This window comes from Hyla sarda, unplaced genomic scaffold (genome assembly GCF_029499605.1).
Source record: "Hyla sarda isolate aHylSar1 unplaced genomic scaffold, aHylSar1.hap1 scaffold_197, whole genome shotgun sequence".
Taxonomy (NCBI): Eukaryota; Metazoa; Chordata; class Amphibia; order Anura; family Hylidae; genus Hyla; species Hyla sarda.
Genome location: NW_026608627.1, coordinates 59941 through 80270, shown reverse-complemented (window position 1 = coordinate 80270; position 20330 = coordinate 59941). Strand labels below are relative to the sequence as shown.

At 46.0% G+C, this 20330-nt stretch overlaps 9 non-coding genes across 9 annotated transcripts; all 9 read right to left on the bottom strand.

Annotated features, from left to right (window-relative positions):
- Nucleotides 1-155: 155 nt before the first annotated feature.
- LOC130316992 (U2 spliceosomal RNA) lies at nt 156-346 on the bottom strand. Its single transcript, XR_008864190.1, has one exon. It is a non-coding gene; the product is annotated as a U2 spliceosomal RNA (small nuclear RNA).
- Nucleotides 347-2429: 2083 nt separating this feature from the next.
- Nucleotides 2430-2620, bottom strand: LOC130316991 (U2 spliceosomal RNA). The gene has a single exon (XR_008864189.1). It is a non-coding gene; the product is annotated as a U2 spliceosomal RNA (small nuclear RNA).
- A 2081-nt stretch (nt 2621-4701) lies between these two features.
- On the bottom strand, nt 4702-4892 carry LOC130317025 (U2 spliceosomal RNA). Its single transcript, XR_008864216.1, has one exon. It is a non-coding gene; the product is annotated as a U2 spliceosomal RNA (small nuclear RNA).
- A 2089-nt stretch (nt 4893-6981) lies between these two features.
- LOC130317024 (U2 spliceosomal RNA) lies at nt 6982-7172 on the bottom strand. Its single transcript, XR_008864215.1, has one exon. It is a non-coding gene; the product is annotated as a U2 spliceosomal RNA (small nuclear RNA).
- A 2087-nt stretch (nt 7173-9259) lies between these two features.
- Nucleotides 9260-9450, bottom strand: LOC130317023 (U2 spliceosomal RNA). The gene has a single exon (XR_008864214.1). It is a non-coding gene; the product is annotated as a U2 spliceosomal RNA (small nuclear RNA).
- A 2087-nt stretch (nt 9451-11537) lies between these two features.
- On the bottom strand, nt 11538-11728 carry LOC130317022 (U2 spliceosomal RNA). The gene has a single exon (XR_008864213.1). It is a non-coding gene; the product is annotated as a U2 spliceosomal RNA (small nuclear RNA).
- Nucleotides 11729-13816: 2088 nt separating this feature from the next.
- LOC130317020 (U2 spliceosomal RNA) lies at nt 13817-14007 on the bottom strand. The gene has a single exon (XR_008864212.1). It is a non-coding gene; the product is annotated as a U2 spliceosomal RNA (small nuclear RNA).
- Nucleotides 14008-16106: 2099 nt separating this feature from the next.
- LOC130317019 (U2 spliceosomal RNA) lies at nt 16107-16297 on the bottom strand. The gene has a single exon (XR_008864211.1). It is a non-coding gene; the product is annotated as a U2 spliceosomal RNA (small nuclear RNA).
- Nucleotides 16298-18380: 2083 nt separating this feature from the next.
- Nucleotides 18381-18571, bottom strand: LOC130317018 (U2 spliceosomal RNA). Its single transcript, XR_008864210.1, has one exon. It is a non-coding gene; the product is annotated as a U2 spliceosomal RNA (small nuclear RNA).
- Between the last annotated feature and the right edge of the window lie 1759 nt (nt 18572-20330).

Sequence of the window (20330 nt, the reverse complement as noted above, 5' to 3'; positions counted from 1 at the left end):
CAAGCAGAAGCAGCAGAAGCAGCAGCAGCACCACCTTTTGTTTTTTGGCTGCAGCAGCAGCAGCAGCAGCAGCAAGGCCCACAGGGCTGGCTAGCTGGCTAGCCAGCAAGCAGGTAGCAATGAAAGTAGGAATCTTTCTTTTTAACCCTGTAAGGGGGTGGTGCACTGTACCCGAAGATACTGCCATATCGGGTCAATGCATAGGGCGACGGAAGCAAGCTTCGAAATCGGCCCCCGTTCTCAAAAATCCATTTAATATATGGTCCCCAGATAGAGGACGTATCAGATATTAAACTGATAAGAACAGATACTACACTTGATCTTAGCCAAAAGGCCGAGAAGCGATAACCGTGAAAGGGGCGGGCCCAACAAGGTCCCCTTCATGGGCACTATCACTGCTTGCTGTCAGGGAGGCTGCCAGACAATTTTCCATGCACACTCTGGGCTGGGGGGCAGTCAACCACCAGTACACACAGCAGAACCTAAACCCATACCATTATTGCTAAGCAGCAAGACAGGGGCCCATTGCACTCCCACGGGGCCTTTTTAAATGCAATCCATAACCCGGATTTGCCAGGAACCCTTCTTACTCCTCCTACTTGCATGTGACACTGGGCTTAGGATCTGCATAGGAAACACACACACAAGCACACACCTACCTTTGTTGCCTGCAGATGCCTCCTTGGCTGTCCCCAAACGGTATCAAACCAACACCCACGGGAAGCTGTAAGCATAGAGGACATGCCTGCACCCCATTGGACTTACCTGTGTGGGTTAAATCCGGGTTATTTGACAACCTATGGCGGTGATGGTTCTGCTCAGGCAGAGCAGTGCTGATGCTCCTCATAAAGCTGTCGCTGCTGTGAAGGTTCTAGGTGACATCACAATCCCTATGGTTACATACACGACAAAGCTGGGTTGTTGTTGTTTACACTCTGCAAGGCCTGTGGAAGTGAGTGACATCATAGCACTGTAGTTCTGAGGGTTCTAGATGGATGCAACAATCTCCTGTTGCTTCTATGAAGGCCATAATAGACGACATCACCAAACAGCTCCATAGTCACATACACAGCAAAGGAGAGATGTTGTTTACACCTAGTGATGTCAGTGGTATTGAGTGACATCACAGCACAGTGCTAAGGCTCCTGGGCCTGGACACAGCAGCGGCTGCAATATCTCAACGGAGAATACGTTTATATATATGTGTGTGTGTGCGCGTATATATATATATATATATATATATATATATATATATATTTCTCCGCCGAAATCACTTTTAAACCCATTTCCACCTTTTTTTCCCTTCTCTTCCTCTTACTTTTTTTTCACGTTTTTTTACGTTTTTCTCCTTTTCGCCTCTTTTCTGGGCGTATTATTCTTCTTTTTCTTCTTTTTTTTCGTCTAATGCATACCCCATCAGTGCAGCAATGCTTATTCAATACCGCCAGCAGATGGAGACACTGGGGGATAATTTTCTAAGGATTTATACTGATTTTTCCTGTCTGAATTTGTCGCACAGAAAGTTGCAGGCCAAATATGTGTGACATTTCTGCGACTTTAGCTTCTAGAGCATTTTTACAACATTATACATAGGTGCTGAATACATAAAAAGCGACTGTTCAGCGACAGACAAGTCGCATCGGCTGAAAGTAGGCCAGAATGTCAGTCCATGTTGGAGCAGGTTTAGATACAGTCTAAAGCATAGATCTCAAAGTCTGTGCACAGAATTTAGCAAGGGCCTCGCACCTTCTGATGCATCAGGTAGGTGCACTATAGCATAGCCTAACCCTCTGTACTTTGGTCTATATTGATGCGGGACATAGACAGCCAGCTGATGACCAATCCATTAGTGCAATGGATGGCTGGAAGCATTTGTCTTTGCCTTTGCAATACCACAGAAGCAATGCATGGTCAATGTACAGCAATGACACACCTGTGTGAACAGCCAGGAGACCCCCCCATGTTATGTTACATAGTTACATAGTTAGTACGGTCGAAAAAAGACATATGTCCATCAAGTTCAACCAGGGAATTAAGGGGTAGGGGTGTGGCGCGATATTGGGGAAGGGATGAGATTTTATATTTCTTCATAAGCATTAATCTTATTTTGTCAATTAGGAACATTCAGCACCCACCCGCTATCAAGGCAGCTGCCTATCATGTCATGCCCTACCTGCACAGGTGTGCTGGCTACTCAAATGATCCAATTAAGGAGGCCATTTAGTCAGCAGCAGCAGAAGTCCTGTGCCTGGACGCTCCAACAGCGGCCAGACACAAGCAGAAGCAGCAGAAGCAGCAGCAGCACCACCTTTTGTTTTTTGGCTGCAGCAGCAGCAGCAGCAGCAGCAAGGCCCACAGGGCTGGCTAGCTGGCTAGCCAGCAAGCAGGTAGCAATGAAAGTAGGAATCTTTCTTTTTAACCCTGTAAGGGGGTGGTGCACTGTACCCGAAGATACTGCCATATCGGGTCAATGCATAGGGCGACGGAAGCAAGCTTCGAAATCGGCCCCCGTTCTCAAAAATCCATTTAATATATGGTCCCCAGATAGAGGACGTATCAGATATTAAACTGATAAGAACAGATACTACACTTGATCTTAGCCAAAAGGCCGAGAAGCGATAACCGTGAAAGGGGCGGGCCCAACAAGGTCCCCTTCATGGGCACTATCACTGCTTGCTGTCAGGGAGGCTGCCAGACAATTTTCCATGCACACTCTGGGCTGGGGGGCAGTCAACCACCAGTACACACAGCAGAACCTAAACCCATACCATTATTGCTAAGCAGCAAGACAGGGGCCCATTGCACTCCCACGGGGCCTTTTTAAATGCAATCCATAACCCGGATTTGCCAGGAACCCTTCTTACTCCTCCTACTTGCATGTGACACTGGGCTTAGGATCTGCATAGGAAACACACACACAAGCACACACCTACCTTTGTTGCCTGCAGATGCCTCCTTGGCTGTCCCCAAACGGTATCAAACCAACACCCACGGGAAGCTGTAAGCATAGAGGACATGCCTGCACCCCATTGGACTTACCTGTGTGGGTTAAATCCGGGTTATTTGACAACCTATGGCGGTGATGGTTCTGCTCAGGCAGAGCAGTGCTGATGCTCCTCATAAAGCTGTCGCTGCTGTGAAGGTTCTAGGTGACATCACAATCCCTATGGTTACATACACGACAAAGCTGGGTTGTTGTTGTTTACACTCTGCAAGGCCTGTGGAAGTGAGTGACATCATAGCACTGTAGTTCTGAGGGTTCTAGATGGATGCAACAATCTCCTGTTGCTTCTATGAAGGCCATAATAGACGACATCACCAAACAGCTCCATAGTCACATACACAGCAAAGGAGAGATGTTGTTTACACCTAGTGATGTCAGTGGTATTGAGTGACATCACAGCACAGTGCTAAGGCTCCTGGGCCTGGACACAGCAGCGGCTGCAATATCTCAACGGAGAATACGTTTATATATATGTGTGTGTGTGCGCGTATATATATATATATATATATATATATATATATATATTTCTCCGCCGAAATCACTTTTAAACCCATTTCCACCTTTTTTTCCCTTCTCTTCCTCTTACTTTTTTTTCACGTTTTTTTACGTTTTTCTCCTTTTCGCCTCTTTTCTGGGCGTATTATTCTTCTTTTTCTTCTTTTTTTTCGTCTAATGCATACCCCATCAGTGCAGCAATGCTTATTCAATACCGCCAGCAGATGGAGACACTGGGGGATAATTTTCTAAGGATTTATACTGATTTTTCCTGTCTGAATTTGTCGCACAGAAAGTTGCAGGCCAAATATGTGTGACATTTCTGCGACTTTAGCTTCTAGAGCATTTTTACAACATTATACATAGGTGCTGAATACATAAAAAGCGACTGTTCAGCGACAGACAAGTCGCATCGGCTGAAAGTAGGCCAGAATGTCAGTCCATGTTGGAGCAGGTTTAGATACAGTCTAAAGCATAGATCTCAAAGTCTGTGCACAGAATTTAGCAAGGGCCTCGCACCTTCTGATGCATCAGGTAGGTGCACTATAGCATAGCCTAACCCTCTGTACTTTGGTCTATATTGATGCGGGACATAGACAGCCAGCTGATGACCAATCCATTAGTGCAATGGATGGCTGGAAGCATTTGTCTTTGCCTTTGCAATACCACAGAAGCAATGCATGGTCAATGTACAGCAATGACACACCTGTGTGAACAGCCAGGAGACCCCCCCATGTTATGTTACATAGTTACATAGTTAGTACGGTCGAAAAAAGACATATGTCCATCAAGTTCAACCAGGGAATTAAGGGGTAGGGGTGTGGCGCGATATTGGGGAAGGGATGAGATTTTATATTTCTTCATAAGCATTAATCTTATTTTGTCAATTAGGAACATTCAGCACCCACCCGCTATCAAGGCAGCTGCCTATCATGTCATGCCCTACCTGCACAGGTGTGCTGGCTACTCAAATGATCCAATTAAGGAGGCCATTTAGTCAGCAGCAGCAGAAGTCCTGTGCCTGGACGCTCCAACAGCGGCCAGACACAAGCAGAAGCAGCAGAAGCAGCAGCAGCACCACCTTTTGTTTTTTGGCTGCAGCAGCAGCAGCAGCAGCAGCAAGGCCCACAGGGCTGGCTAGCTGGCTAGCCAGCAAGCAGGTAGCAATGAAAGTAGGAATCTTTCTTTTTAACCCTGTAAGGGGGTGGTGCACTGTACCCGAAGATACTGCCATATCGGGTCAATGCATAGGGCGACGGAAGCAAGCTTCGAAATCGGCCCCCGTTCTCAAAAATCCATTTAATATATGGTCCCCAGATAGGGGACGTATCAGATATTAAACTGATAAGAACAGATACTACACTTGATCTTAGCCAAAAGGCCGAGAAGCGATAACCGTGAAAGGGGCGGGCCCAACAAGGTCCCCTTCATGGGCACTATCACTGCTTGCTGTCAGGGAGGCTGCCAGACAATTTTCCATGCACACTCTGGGCTGGGGGGCAGTCAACCACCAGTACACACAGCAGAACCTAAACCCATACCATTATTGCTAAGCAGCAAGACAGGGGCCCATTGCACTCCCACGGGGCCTTTTTAAATGCAATCCATAACCCGGATTTGCCAGGAACCCTTCTTACTCCTCCTACTTGCATGTGACACTGGGCTTAGGATCTGCATAGGAAACACACACACAAGCACACACCTACCTTTGTTGCCTGCAGATGCCTCCTTGGCTGTCCCCAAACGGTATCAAACCAACACCCACGGGAAGCTGTAAGCATAGAGGACATGCCTGCACCCCATTGGACTTACCTGTGTGGGTTAAATCCGGGTTATTTGACAACCTATGGCGGTGATGGTTCTGCTCAGGCAGAGCAGTGCTGATGCTCCTCATAAAGCTGTCGCTGCTGTGAAGGTTCTAGGTGACATCACAATCCCTATGGTTACATACACGACAAAGCTGGGTTGTTGTTGTTTACACTCTGCAAGGCCTGTGGAAGTGAGTGACATCATAGCACTGTAGTTCTGAGGGTTCTAGATGGATGCAACAATCTCCTGTTGCTTCTATGAAGGCCATAATAGACGACATCACCAAACAGCTCCATAGTCACATACACAGCAAAGGAGAGATGTTGTTTACACCTAGTGATGTCAGTGGTATTGAGTGACATCACAGCACAGTGCTAAGGCTCCTGGGCCTGGACACAGCAGCGGCTGCAATATCTCAACGGAGAATACGTTTATATATATGTGTGTGTGTGCGCGTATATATATATATATATATATATATATATATATATATATATATATTTCTCCGCCGAAATCACTTTTAAACCCATTTCCACCTTTTTTTCCCTTCTCTTCCTCTTACTTTTTTTTCACGTTTTTTTACGTTTTTCTCCTTTTCGCCTCTTTTCTGGGCGTATTATTCTTCTTTTTCTTCTTTTTTTTCGTCTAATGCATACCCCATCAGTGCAGCAATGCTTATTCAATACCGCCAGCAGATGGAGACACTGGGGGATAATTTTCTAAGGATTTATACTGATTTTTCCTGTCTGAATTTGTCGCACAGAAAGTTGCAGGCCAAATATGTGTGACATTTCTGCGACTTTAGCTTCTAGAGCATTTTTACAACATTATACATAGGTGCTGAATACATAAAAAGCGACTGTTCAGCGACAGACAAGTCGCATCGGCTGAAAGTAGGCCAGAATGTCAGTCCATGTTGGAGCAGGTTTAGATACAGTCTAAAGCATAGATCTCAAAGTCTGTGCACAGAATTTAGCAAGGGCCTCGCACCTTCTGATGCATCAGGTAGGTGCACTATAGCATAGCCTAACCCTCTGTACTTTGGTCTATATTGATGCGGGACATAGACAGCCAGCTGATGACCAATCCATTAGTGCAATGGATGGCTGGAAGCATTTGTCTTTGCCTTTGCAATACCACAGAAGCAATGCATGGTCAATGTACAGCAATGACACACCTGTGTGAACAGCCAGGAGACCCCCCCATGTTATGTTACATAGTTACATAGTTAGTACGGTCGAAAAAAGACATATGTCCATCAAGTTCAACCAGGGAATTAAGGGGTAGGGGTGTGGCGCGATATTGGGGAAGGGATGAGATTTTATATTTCTTCATAAGCATTAATCTTATTTTGTCAATTAGGAACATTCAGCACCCACCCGCTATCAAGGCAGCTGCCTATCATGTCATGCCCTACCTGCACAGGTGTGCTGGCTACTCAAATGATCCAATTAAGGAGGCCATTTAGTCAGCAGCAGCAGAAGTCCTGTGCCTGGACGCTCCAACAGCGGCCAGACACAAGCAGAAGCAGCAGAAGCAGCAGCAGCACCACCTTTTGTTTTTTGGCTGCAGCAGCAGCAGCAGCAGCAGCAAGGCCCACAGGGCTGGCTAGCTGGCTAGCCAGCAAGCAGGTAGCAATGAAAGTAGGAATCTTTCTTTTTAACCCTGTAAGGGGGTGGTGCACTGTACCCGAAGATACTGCCATATCGGGTCAATGCATAGGGCGACGGAAGCAAGCTTCGAAATCGGCCCCCGTTCTCAAAAATCCATTTAATATATGGTCCCCAGATAGGGGACGTATCAGATATTAAACTGATAAGAACAGATACTACACTTGATCTTAGCCAAAAGGCCGAGAAGCGATAACCGTGAAAGGGGCGGGCCCAACAAGGTCCCCTTCATGGGCACTATCACTGCTTGCTGTCAGGGAGGCTGCCAGACAATTTTCCATGCACACTCTGGGCTGGGGGGCAGTCAACCACCAGTACACACAGCAGAACCTAAACCCATACCATTATTGCTAAGCAGCAAGACAGGGGCCCATTGCACTCCCACGGGGCCTTTTTAAATGCAATCCATAACCCGGATTTGCCAGGAACCCTTCTTACTCCTCCTACTTGCATGTGACACTGGGCTTAGGATCTGCATAGGAAACACACACACAAGCACACACCTACCTTTGTTGCCTGCAGATGCCTCCTTGGCTGTCCCCAAACGGTATCAAACCAACACCCACGGGAAGCTGTAAGCATAGAGGACATGCCTGCACCCCATTGGACTTACCTGTGTGGGTTAAATCCGGGTTATTTGACAACCTATGGCGGTGATGGTTCTGCTCAGGCAGACCAGTGCTGATGCTCCTCATAAAGCTGTCGCTGCTGTGAAGGTTCTAGGTGACATCACAATCCCTATGGTTACATACACGACAAAGCTGGGTTGTTGTTGTTTACACTCTGCAAGGCCTGTGGAAGTGAGTGACATCATAGCACTGTAGTTCTGAGGGTTCTAGATGGATGCAACAATCTCCTGTTGCTTCTATGAAGGCCATAATAGACGACATCACCAAACAGCTCCATAGTCACATACACAGCAAAGGAGAGATGTTGTTTACACCTAGTGATGTCAGTGGTATTGAGTGACATCACAGCACAGTGCTAAGGCTCCTGGGCCTGGACACAGCAGCGGCTGCAATATCTCAACGGAGAATACGTTTATATATATGTGTGTGTGTGCGCGTATATATATATATATATATATATATATATATATATATATATATTTCTCCGCCGAAATCACTTTTAAACCCATTTCCACCTTTTTTTCCCTTCTCTTCCTCTTACTTTTTTTTCACGTTTTTTTACGTTTTTCTCCTTTTCGCCTCTTTTCTGGGCGTATTATTCTTCTTTTTCTTCTTTTTTTTCGTCTAATGCATACCCCATCAGTGCAGCAATGCTTATTCAATACCGCCAGCAGATGGAGACACTGGGGGATAATTTTCTAAGGATTTATACTGATTTTTCCTGTCTGAATTTGTCGCACAGAAAGTTGCAGGCCAAATATGTGTGACATTTCTGCGACTTTAGCTTCTAGAGCATTTTTACAACATTATACATAGGTGCTGAATACATAAAAAGCGACTGTTCAGCGACAGACAAGTCGCATCGGCTGAAAGTAGGCCAGAATGTCAGTCCATGTTGGAGCAGGTTTAGATACAGTCTAAAGCATAGATCTCAAAGTCTGTGCACAGAATTTAGCAAGGGCCTCGCACCTTCTGATGCATCAGGTAGGTGCACTATAGCATAGCCTAACCCTCTGTACTTTGGTCTATATTGATGCGGGACATAGACAGCCAGCTGATGACCAATCCATTAGTGCAATGGATGGCTGGAAGCATTTGTCTTTGCCTTTGCAATACCACAGAAGCAATGCATGGTCAATGTACAGCAATGACACACCTGTGTGAACAGCCAGGAGACCCCCCCATGTTATGTTACATAGTTACATAGTTAGTACGGTCGAAAAAAGACATATGTCCATCAAGTTCAACCAGGGAATTAAGGGGTAGGGGTGTGGCGCGATATTGGGGAAGGGATGAGATTTTATATTTCTTCATAAGCATTAATCTTATTTTGTCAATTAGGAACATTCAGCACCCACCCGCTATCAAGGCAGCTGCCTATCATGTCATGCCCTACCTGCACAGGTGTGCTGGCTACTCAAATGATCCAATTAAGGAGGCCATTTAGTCAGCAGCAGCAGAAGTCCTGTGCCTGGACGCTCCAACAGCGGCCAGACACAAGCAGAAGCAGCAGAAGCAGCAGCAGCACCACCTTTTGTTTTTTGGCTGCAGCAGCAGCAGCAGCAGCAGCAAGGCCCACAGGGCTGGCTAGCTGGCTAGCCAGCAAGCAGGTAGCAATGAAAGTAGGAATCTTTCTTTTTAACCCTGTAAGGGGGTGGTGCACTGTACCCGAAGATACTGCCATATCGGGTCAATGCATAGGGCGACGGAAGCAAGCTTCGAAATCGGCCCCCGTTCTCAAAAATCCATTTAATATATGGTCCCCAGATAGGGGACGTATCAGATATTAAACTGATAAGAACAGATACTACACTTGATCTTAGCCAAAAGGCCGAGAAGCGATAACCGTGAAAGGGGCGGGCCCAACAAGGTCCCCTTCATGGGCACTATCACTGCTTGCTGTCAGGGAGGCTGCCAGACAATTTTCCATGCACACTCTGGGCTGGGGGGCAGTCAACCACCAGTACACACAGCAGAACCTAAACCCATACCATTATTGCTAAGCAGCAAGACAGGGGCCCATTGCACTCCCACGGGGCCTTTTTAAATGCAATCCATAACCCGGATTTGCCAGGAACCCTTCTTACTCCTCCTACTTGCATGTGACACTGGGCTTAGGATCTGCATAGGAAACACACACACAAGCACACACCTACCTTTGTTGCCTGCAGATGCCTCCTTGGCTGTCCCCAAACGGTATCAAACCAACACCCACGGGAAGCTGTAAGCATAGAGGACATGCCTGCACCCCATTGGACTTACCTGTGTGGGTTAAATCCGGGTTATTTGACAACCTATGGCGGTGATGGTTCTGCTCAGGCAGAGCAGTGCTGATGCTCCTCATAAAGCTGTCGCTGCTGTGAAGGTTCTAGGTGACATCACAATCCCTATGGTTACATACACGACAAAGCTGGGTTGTTGTTGTTTACACTCTGCAAGGCCTGTGGAAGTGAGTGACATCATAGCACTGTAGTTCTGAGGGTTCTAGATGGATGCAACAATCTCCTGTTGCTTCTATGAAGGCCATAATAGACAACATCACCAAACAGCTCCATAGTCACATACACAGCAAAGGAGAGATGTTGTTTACACCTAGTGATGTCAGTGGTATTGAGTGACATCACAGCACAGTGCTAAGGCTCCTGGGCCTGGACACAGCAGCGGCTGCAATATCTCAACGGAGAATACGTTTATATATATGTGTGTGTGTGCGCGTATATATATATATATATATATATATATATATATATATATATATTTCTCCGCCGAAATCACTTTTAAACCCATTTCCACCTTTTTTTCCCTTCTCTTCCTCTTACTTTTTTTTCACGTTTTTTTACGTTTTTCTCCTTTTCGCCTCTTTTCTGGGCGTATTATTCTTCTTTTTCTTCTTTTTTTTCGTCTAATGCATACCCCATCAGTGCAGCAATGCTTATTCAATACCGCCAGCAGATGGAGACACTGGGGGATAATTTTCTAAGGATTTATACTGATTTTTCCTGTCTGAATTTGTCGCACAGAAAGTTGCAGGCCAAATATGTGTGACATTTCTGCGACTTTAGCTTCTAGAGCATTTTTACAACATTATACATAGGTGCTGAATACATAAAAAGCGACTGTTCAGCGACAGACAAGTCGCATCGGCTGAAAGTAGGCCAGAATGTCAGTCCATGTTGGAGCAGGTTTAGATACAGTCTAAAGCATAGATCTCAAAGTCTGTGCACAGAATTTAGCAAGGGCCTCGCACCTTCTGATGCATCAGGTAGGTGCACTATAGCATAGCCTAACCCTCTGTACTTTGGTCTATATTGATGCGGGACATAGACAGCCAGCTGATGACCAATCCATTAGTGCAATGGATGGCTGGAAGCATTTGTCTTTGCCTTTGCAATACCACAGAAGCAATGCATGGTCAATGTACAGCAATGACACACCTGTGTGAACAGCCAGGAGACCCCCCCATGTTATGTTACATAGTTACATAGTTAGTACGGTCGAAAAAAGACATATGTCCATCAAGTTCAACCAGGGAATTAAGGGGTAGGGGTGTGGCGCGATATTGGGGAAGGGATGAGATTTTATATTTCTTCATAAGCATTAATCTTATTTTGTCAATTAGGAACATTCAGCACCCACCCGCTATCAAGGCAGCTGCCTATCATGTCATGCCCTACCTGCACAGGTGTGCTGGCTACTCAAATGATCCAATTAAGGAGGCCATTTAGTCAGCAGCAGCAGAAGTCCTGTGCCTGGACGCTCCAACAGCGGCCAGACACAAGCAGAAGCAGCAGAAGCAGCAGCAGCACCACCTTTTGTTTTTTGGCTGCAGCAGCAGCAGCAGCAGCAGCAAGGCCCACAGGGCTGGCTAGCTGGCTAGCCAGCAAGCAGGTAGCAATGAAAGTAGGAATCTTTCTTTTTAACCCTGTAAGGGGGTGGTGCACTGTACCCGAAGATACTGCCATATCGGGTCAATGCATAGGGCGACGGAAGCAAGCTTCGAAATCGGCCCCCGTTCTCAAAAATCCATTTAATATATGGTCCCCAGATAGGGGACGTATCAGATATTAAACTGATAAGAACAGATACTACACTTGATCTTAGCCAAAAGGCCGAGAAGCGATAACCGTGAAAGGGGCGGGCCCAACAAGGTCCCCTTCATGGGCACTATCACTGCTTGCTGTCAGGGAGGCTGCCAGACAATTTTCCATGCACACTCTGGGCTGGGGGGCAGTCAACCACCAGTACACACAGCAGAACCTAAACCCATACCATTATTGCTAAGCAGCAAGACAGGGGCCCATTGCACTCCCACGGGGCCTTTTTAAATGCAATCCATAACCCGGATTTGCCAGGAACCCTTCTTACTCCTCCTACTTGCATGTGACACTGGGCTTAGGATCTGCATAGGAAACACACACACAAGCACACACCTACCTTTGTTGCCTGCAGATGCCTCCTTGGCTGTCCCCAAACGGTATCAAACCAACACCCACGGGAAGCTGTAAGCATAGAGGACATGCCTGCACCCCATTGGACTTACCTGTGTGGGTTAAATCCGGGTTATTTGACAACCTATGGCGGTGATGGTTCTGCTCAGGCAGAGCAGTGCTGATGCTCCTCATAAAGCTGTCGCTGCTGTGAAGGTTCTAGGTGACATCACAATCCCTATGGTTACATACACGACAAAGCTGGGTTGTTGTTGTTTACACTCTGCAAGGCCTGTGGAAGTGAGTGACATCATAGCACTGTAGTTCTGAGGGTTCTAGATGGATGCAACAATCTCCTGTTGCTTCTATGAAGGCCATAATAGACAACATCACCAAACAGCTCCATAGTCACATACACAGCAAAGGAGAGATGTTGTTTACACCTAGTGATGTCATGGTATTGAGTGACATCACAGCACAGTGCTAAGGCTCCTGGGCCTGGACACAGCAGCGGCTGCAATATCTCAACGGAGAATACGTTTATATATATGTGTGTGTGTGCGCGTATATATATATATATATATATATATATATATATATATATATATATTTCTCCGCCGAAATCACTTTTAAACCCATTTCCACCTTTTTTTCCCTTCTCTTCCTCTTACTTTTTTTTCACGTTTTTTTACGTTTTTCTCCTTTTCGCCTCTTTTCTGGGCGTATTATTCTTCTTTTTCTTCTTTTTTTTCGTCTAATGCATACCCCATCAGTGCAGCAATGCTTATTCAATACCGCCAGCAGATGGAGACACTGGGGGATAATTTTCTAAGGATTTATACTGATTTTTCCTGTCTGAATTTGTCGCACAGAAAGTTGCAGGCCAAATATGTGTGACATTTCTGCGACTTTAGCTTCTAGAGCATTTTTACAACATTATACATAGGTGCTGAATACATAAAAAGCGACTGTTCAGCGACAGACAAATCGCATCGGCTGAAAGTAGGCCAGAATGTCAGTCCATGTTGGAGCAGGTTTAGATACAGTCTAAAGCATAGATCTCAAAGTCTGTGCACAGAATTTAGCAAGGGCCTCGCACCTTCTGATGCATCAGGTAGGTGCACTATAGCATAGCCTAACCCTCTGTACTTTGGTCTATATTGATGCGGGACATAGACAGCCAGCTGATGACCAATCCATTAGTGCAATGGATGGCTGGAAGCATTTGTCTTTGCCTTTGCAATACCACAGAAGCAATGCATGGTCAATGTACAGCAATGACACACCTGTGTGAACAGCCAGGAGACCCCCCCATGTTATGTTACATAGTTACATAGTTAGTACGGTCGAAAAAAGACATATGTCCATCAAGTTCAACCAGGGAATTAAGGGGTAGGGGTGTGGCGCGATATTGGGGAAGGGATGAGATTTTATATTTCTTCATAAGCATTAATCTTATTTTGTCAATTAGGAACATTCAGCACCCACCCGCTATCAAGGCAGCTGCCTATCATGTCATGCCCTACCTGCACAGGTGTGCTGGCTACTCAAATGATCCAATTAAGGAGGCCATTTAGTCAGCAGCAGCAGAAGTCCTGTGCCTGGACGCTCCAACAGCGGCCAGACACAAGCAGAAGCAGCAGAAGCAGCAGCAGCACCACCTTTTGTTTTTTGGCTGCAGCAGCAGCAGCAGCAGCAGCAAGGCCCACAGGGCTGGCTAGCTGGCTAGCCAGCAAGCAGGTAGCAATGAAAGTAGGAATCTTTCTTTTTAACCCTGTAAGGGGGTGGTGCACTGTACCCGAAGATACTGCCATATCGGGTCAATGCATAGGGCGACGGAAGCAAGCTTCGAAATCGGCCCCCGTTCTCAAAAATCCATTTAATATATGGTCCCCAGATAGGGGACGTATCAGATATTAAACTGATAAGAACAGATACTACACTTGATCTTAGCCAAAAGGCCGAGAAGCGATAACCGTGAAAGGGGCGGGCCCAACAAGGTCCCCTTCATGGGCACTATCACTGCTTGCTGTCAGGGAGGCTGCCAGACAATTTTCCATGCACACTCTGGGCTGGGGGGCAGTCAACCACCAGTACACACAGCAGAACCTAAACCCATACCATTATTGCTAAGCAGCAAGACAGGGGCCCATTGCACTCCCACGGGGCCTTTTTAAATGCAATCCATAACCCGGATTTGCCAGGAACCCTTCTTACTCCTCCTACTTGCATGTGACACTGGGCTTAGGATCTGCATAGGAAACACACACACAAGCACACACCTACCTTTGTTGCCTGCAGATGCCTCCTTGGCTGTCCCCAAACGGTATCAAACCAACACCCACGGGAAGCTGTAAGCATAGAGGACATGCCTGCACCCCATTGGACTTACCTGTGTGGGTTAAATCCGGGTTATTTGACAACCTATGGCGGTGATGGTTCTGCTCAGGCAGAGCAGTGCTGATGCTCCTCATAAAGCTGTCGCTGCTGTGAAGGTTCTAGGTGACATCACAATCCCTATGGTTACATACACGACAAAGCTGGGTTGTTGTTGTTTACACTCTGCAAGGCCTGTGGAAGTGAGTGACATCATAGCACTGTAGTTCTGAGGGTTCTAGATGGATGCAACAATCTCCTGTTGCTTCTATGAAGGCCATAATAGACGACATCACCAAACAGCTCCATAGTCACATACACAGCAAAGGAGAGATGTTGTTTACACCTAGTGATGTCAGTGGTATTGAGTGACATCACAGCACAGTGCTAAGGCTCCTGGGCCTGGACACAGCAGCGGCTGCAATATCTCAACGGAGAATACGTTTATATATATGTGTGTGTGTGCGCGTATATATATATATATATATATATATATATATATATATATATATATATATATATATTTCTCCGCCGAAATCACTTTTAAACCCATTTCCACCTTTTTTTCCCTTCTCTTCCTCTTACTTTTTTTTCACGTTTTTTTACGTTTTTCTCCTTTTCGCCTCTTTTCTGGGCGTATTATTCTTCTTTTTCTTCTTTTTTTTCGTCTAATGCATACCCCATCAGTGCAGCAATGCTTATTCAATACCGCCAGCAGATGGAGACACTGGGGGATAATTTTCTAAGGATTTATACTGATTTTTCCTGTCTGAATTTGTCGCACAGAAAGTTGCAGGCCAAATATGTGTGACATTTCTGCGACTTTAGCTTCTAGAGCATTTTTACAACATTATACATAGGTGCTGAATACATAAAAAGCGACTGTTCAGCGACAGACAAGTCGCATCGGCTGAAAGTAGGCCAGAATGTCAGTCCATGTTGGAGCAGGTTTAGATACAGTCTAAAGCATAGATCTCAAAGTCTGTGCACAGAATTTAGCAAGGGCCTCGCACCTTCTGATGCATCAGGTAGGTGCACTATAGCATAGCCTAACCCTCTGTACTTTGGTCTATATTGATGCGGGACATAGACAGCCAGCTGATGACCAATCCATTAGTGCAATGGATGGCTGGAAGCATTTGTCTTTGCCTTTGCAATACCACAGAAGCAATGCATGGTCAATGTACAGCAATGACACACCTGTGTGAACAGCCAGGAGACCCCCCCATGTTATGTTACATAGTTACATAGTTAGTACGGTCGAAAAAAGACATATGTCCATCAAGTTCAACCAGGGAATTAAGGGGTAGGGGTGTGGCGCGATATTGGGGAAGGGATGAGATTTTATATTTCTTCATAAGCATTAATCTTATTTTGTCAATTAGGAACATTCAGCACCCACCCGCTATCAAGGCAGCTGCCTATCATGTCATGCCCTACCTGCACAGGTGTGCTGGCTACTCAAATGATCCAATTAAGGAGGCCATTTAGTCAGCAGCAGCAGAAGTCCTGTGCCTGGACGCTCCAACAGCGGCCAGACACAAGCAGAAGCAGCAGAAGCAGCAGCAGCACCACCTTTTGTTTTTTGGCTGCAGCAGCAGCAGCAGCAGCAGCAAGGCCCACAGGGCTGGCTAGCTGGCTAGCCAGCAAGCAGGTAGCAATGAAAGTAGGAATCTTTCTTTTTAACCCTGTAAGGGGGTGGTGCACTGTACCCGAAGATACTGCCATATCGGGTCAATGCATAGGGCGACGGAAGCAAGCTTCGAAATCGGCCCCCGTTCTCAAAAATCCATTTAATATATGGTCCCCAGATAGGGGACGTATCAGATATTAAACTGATAAGAACAGATACTACACTTGATCTTAGCCAAAAGGCCGAGAAGCGATAACCGTGAAAGGGGCGGGCCCAACAAGGTCCCCTTCATGGGCACTATCACTGCTTGCTGTCAGGGAGGCTGCCAGACAATTTTCCATGCACACTCTGGGCTGGGGGGCAGTCAACCACCAGTACACACAGCAGAACCTAAACCCATACCATTATTGCTAAGCAGCAAGACAGGGGCCCATTGCACTCCCACGGGGCCTTTTTAAATGCAATCCATAACCCGGATTTGCCAGGAACCCTTCTTACTCCTCCTACTTGCATGTGACACTGGGCTTAGGATCTGCATAGGAAACACACACACAAGCACACACCTACCTTTGTTGCCTGCAGATGCCTCCTTGGCTGTCCCCAAACGGTATCAAACCAACACCCACGGGAAGCTGTAAGCATAGAGGACATGCCTGCACCCCATTGGACTTACCTGTGTGGGTTAAATCCGGGTTATTTGACAACCTATGGCGGTGATGGTTCTGCTCAGGCAGAGCAGTGCTGATGCTCCTCATAAAGCTGTCGCTGCTGTGAAGGTTCTAGGTGACATCACAATCCCTATGGTTACATACACGACAAAGCTGGGTTGTTGTTGTTTACACTCTGCAAGGCCTGTGGAAGTGAGTGACATCATAGCACTGTAGTTCTGAGGGTTCTAGATGGATGCAACAATCTCCTGTTGCTTCTATGAAGGCCATAATAGACGACATCACCAAACAGCTCCATAGTCACATACACAGCAAAGGAGAGATGTTGTTTACACCTAGTGATGTCAGTGGTATTGAGTGACATCACAGCACAGTGCTAAGGCTCCTGGGCCTGGACACAGCAGCGGCTGCAATATCTCAACGGAGAATACGTTTATATATATGTGTGTGTGTGCGCGTATATATATATATATATATATATATATATATATATATATATATATTTCTCCGCCGAAATCACTTTTAAACCCATTTCCACCTTTTTTTCCCTTCTCTTCCTCTTACTTTTTTTTCACGTTTTTTTACGTTTTTCTCCTTTTCGCCTCTTTTCTGGGCGTATTATTCTTCTTTTTCTTCTTTTTTTTCGTCTAATGCATACCCCATCAGTGCAGCAATGCTTATTCAATACCGCCAGCAGATGGAGACACTGGGGGATAATTTTCTAAGGATTTATACTGATTTTTCCTGTCTGAATTTGTCGCACAGAAAGTTGCAGGCCAAATATGTGTGACATTTCTGCGACTTTAGCTTCTAGAGCATTTTTACAACATTATACATAGGTGCTGAATACATAAAAAGCGACTGTTCAGCGACAGACAAGTCGCATCGGCTGAAAGTAGGCCAGAATGTCAGTCCATGTTGGAGCAGGTTTAGATACAGTCTAAAGCATAGATCTCAAAGTCTGTGCACAGAATTTAGCAAGGGCCTCGCACCTTCTGATGCATCAGGTAGGTGCACTATAGCATAGCCTAACCCTCTGTACTTTGGTCTATATTGATGCGGGACATAGACAGCCAGCTGATGACCAATCCATTAGTGCAATGGATGGCTGGAAGCATTTGTCTTTGCCTTTGCAATACCACAGAAGCAATGCATGGTCAATGTACAGCAATGACACACCTGTGTGAACAGCCAGGAGACCCCCCCATGTTATGTTACATAGTTACATAGTTAGTACGGTCGAAAAAAGACATATGTCCATCAAGTTCAACCAGGGAATTAAGGGGTAGGGGTGTGGCGCGATATTGGGGAAGGGATGAGATTTTATATTTCTTCATAAGCATTAATCTTATTTTGTCAATTAGGAACATTCAGCACCCACCCGCTATCAAGGCAGCTGCCTATCATGTCATGCCCTACCTGCACAGGTGTGCTGGCTACTCAAATGATCCAATTAAGGAGGCCATTTAGTCAGCAGCAGCAGAAGTCCTGTGCCTGGACGCTCCAACAGCGGCCAGACACAAGCAGAAGCAGCAGAAGCAGCAGCAGCACCACCTTTTGTTTTTTGGCTGCAGCAGCAGCAGCAGCAAGGCCCACAGGGCTGGCTAGCTGGCTAGCCAGCAAGCAGGTAGCAATGAAAGTAGGAATCTTTCTTTTTAACCCTGTAAGGGGGTGGTGCACTGTACCCGAAGATACTGCCATATCGGGTCAATGCATAGGGCGACGGAAGCAAGCTTCGAAATCGGCCCCCGTTCTCAAAAATCCATTTAATATATGGTCCCCAGATAGGGGACGTATCAGATATTAAACTGATAAGAACAGATACTACACTTGATCTTAGCCAAAAGGCCGAGAAGCGATAACCGTGAAAGGGGCGGGCCCAACAAGGTCCCCTTCATGGGCACTATCACTGCTTGCTGTCAGGGAGGCTGCCAGACAATTTTCCATGCACACTCTGGGCTGGGGGGCAGTCAACCACCAGTACACACAGCAGAACCTAAACCCATACCATTATTGCTAAGCAGCAAGACAGGGGCCCATTGCACTCCCACGGGGCCTTTTTAAATGCAATCCATAACCCGGATTTGCCAGGAACCCTTCTTACTCCTCCTACTTGCATGTGACACTGGGCTTAGGATCTGCATAGGAAACACACACACAAGCACACACCTACCTTTGTTGCCTGCAGATGCCTCCTTGGCTGTCCCCAAACGGTATCAAACCAACACCCACGGGAAGCTGTAAGCATAGAGGACATGCCTGCACCCCATTGGACTTACCTGTGTGGGTTAAATCCGGGTTATTTGACAACCTATGGCGGTGATGGTTCTGCTCAGGCAGAGCAGTGCTGATGCTCCTCATAAAGCTGTCGCTGCTGTGAAGGTTCTAGGTGACATCACAATCCCTATGGTTACATACACGACAAAGCTGGGTTGTTGTTGTTTACACTCTGCAAGGCCTGTGGAAGTGAGTGACATCATAGCACTGTAGTTCTGAGGGTTCTAGATGGATGCAACAATCTCCTGTTGCTTCTATGAAGGCCATAATAGACGACATCACCAAACAGCTCCATAGTCACATACACAGCAAAGGAGAGATGTTGTTTACACCTAGTGATGTCAGTGGTATTGAGTGACATCACAGCACAGTGCTAAGGCTCCTGGGCCTGGACACAGCAGCGGCTGCAATATCTCAACGGAGAATACGTTTATATATATGTGTGTGTGTGCGCGTATATATATATATATATATATATATATATATATATATATATATATTTCTCCGCCGAAATCACTTTTAAACCCATTTCCACCTTTTTTTCCCTTCTCTTCCTCTTACTTTTTTTTCACGTTTTTTTACGTTTTTCTCCTTTTCGCCTCTTTTCTGGGCGTATTATTCTTCTTTTTCTTCTTTTTTTTCGTCTAATGCATACCCCATCAGTGCAGCAATGCTTATTCAATACCGCCAGCAGATGGAGACACTGGGGGATAATTTTCTAAGGATTTATACTGATTTTTCCTGTCTGAATTTGTCGCACAGAAAGTTGCAGGCCAAATATGTGTGACATTTCTGCGACTTTAGCTTCTAGAGCATTTTTACAACATTATACATAGGTGCTGAATACATAAAAAGCGACTGTTCAGCGACAGACAAGTCGCATCGGCTGAAAGTAGGCCAGAATGTCAGTCCATGTTGGAGCAGGTTTAGATACAGTCTAAAGCATAGATCTCAAAGTCTGTGCACAGAATTTAGCAAGGTCCTCGCACCTTCTGATGCATCAGGTAGGTGCACTATAGCATAGCCTAACCCTCTGTACTTTGGTCTATATTGATGCGGGACATAGACAGCCAGCTGATGACCAATCCATTAGTGCAATGGATGGCTGGAAGCATTTGTCTTTGCCTTTGCAATACCACAGAAGCAATGCATGGTCAATGTACAGCAATGACACACCTGTGTGAACAGCCAGGAGACCCCCCCATGTTATGTTACATAGTTACATAGTTAGTACGGTCGAAAAAAGACATATGTCCATCAAGTTCAACCAGGGAATTAAGGGGTAGGGGTGTGGCGCGATATTGGGGAAGGGATGAGATTTTATATTTCTTCATAAGCATTA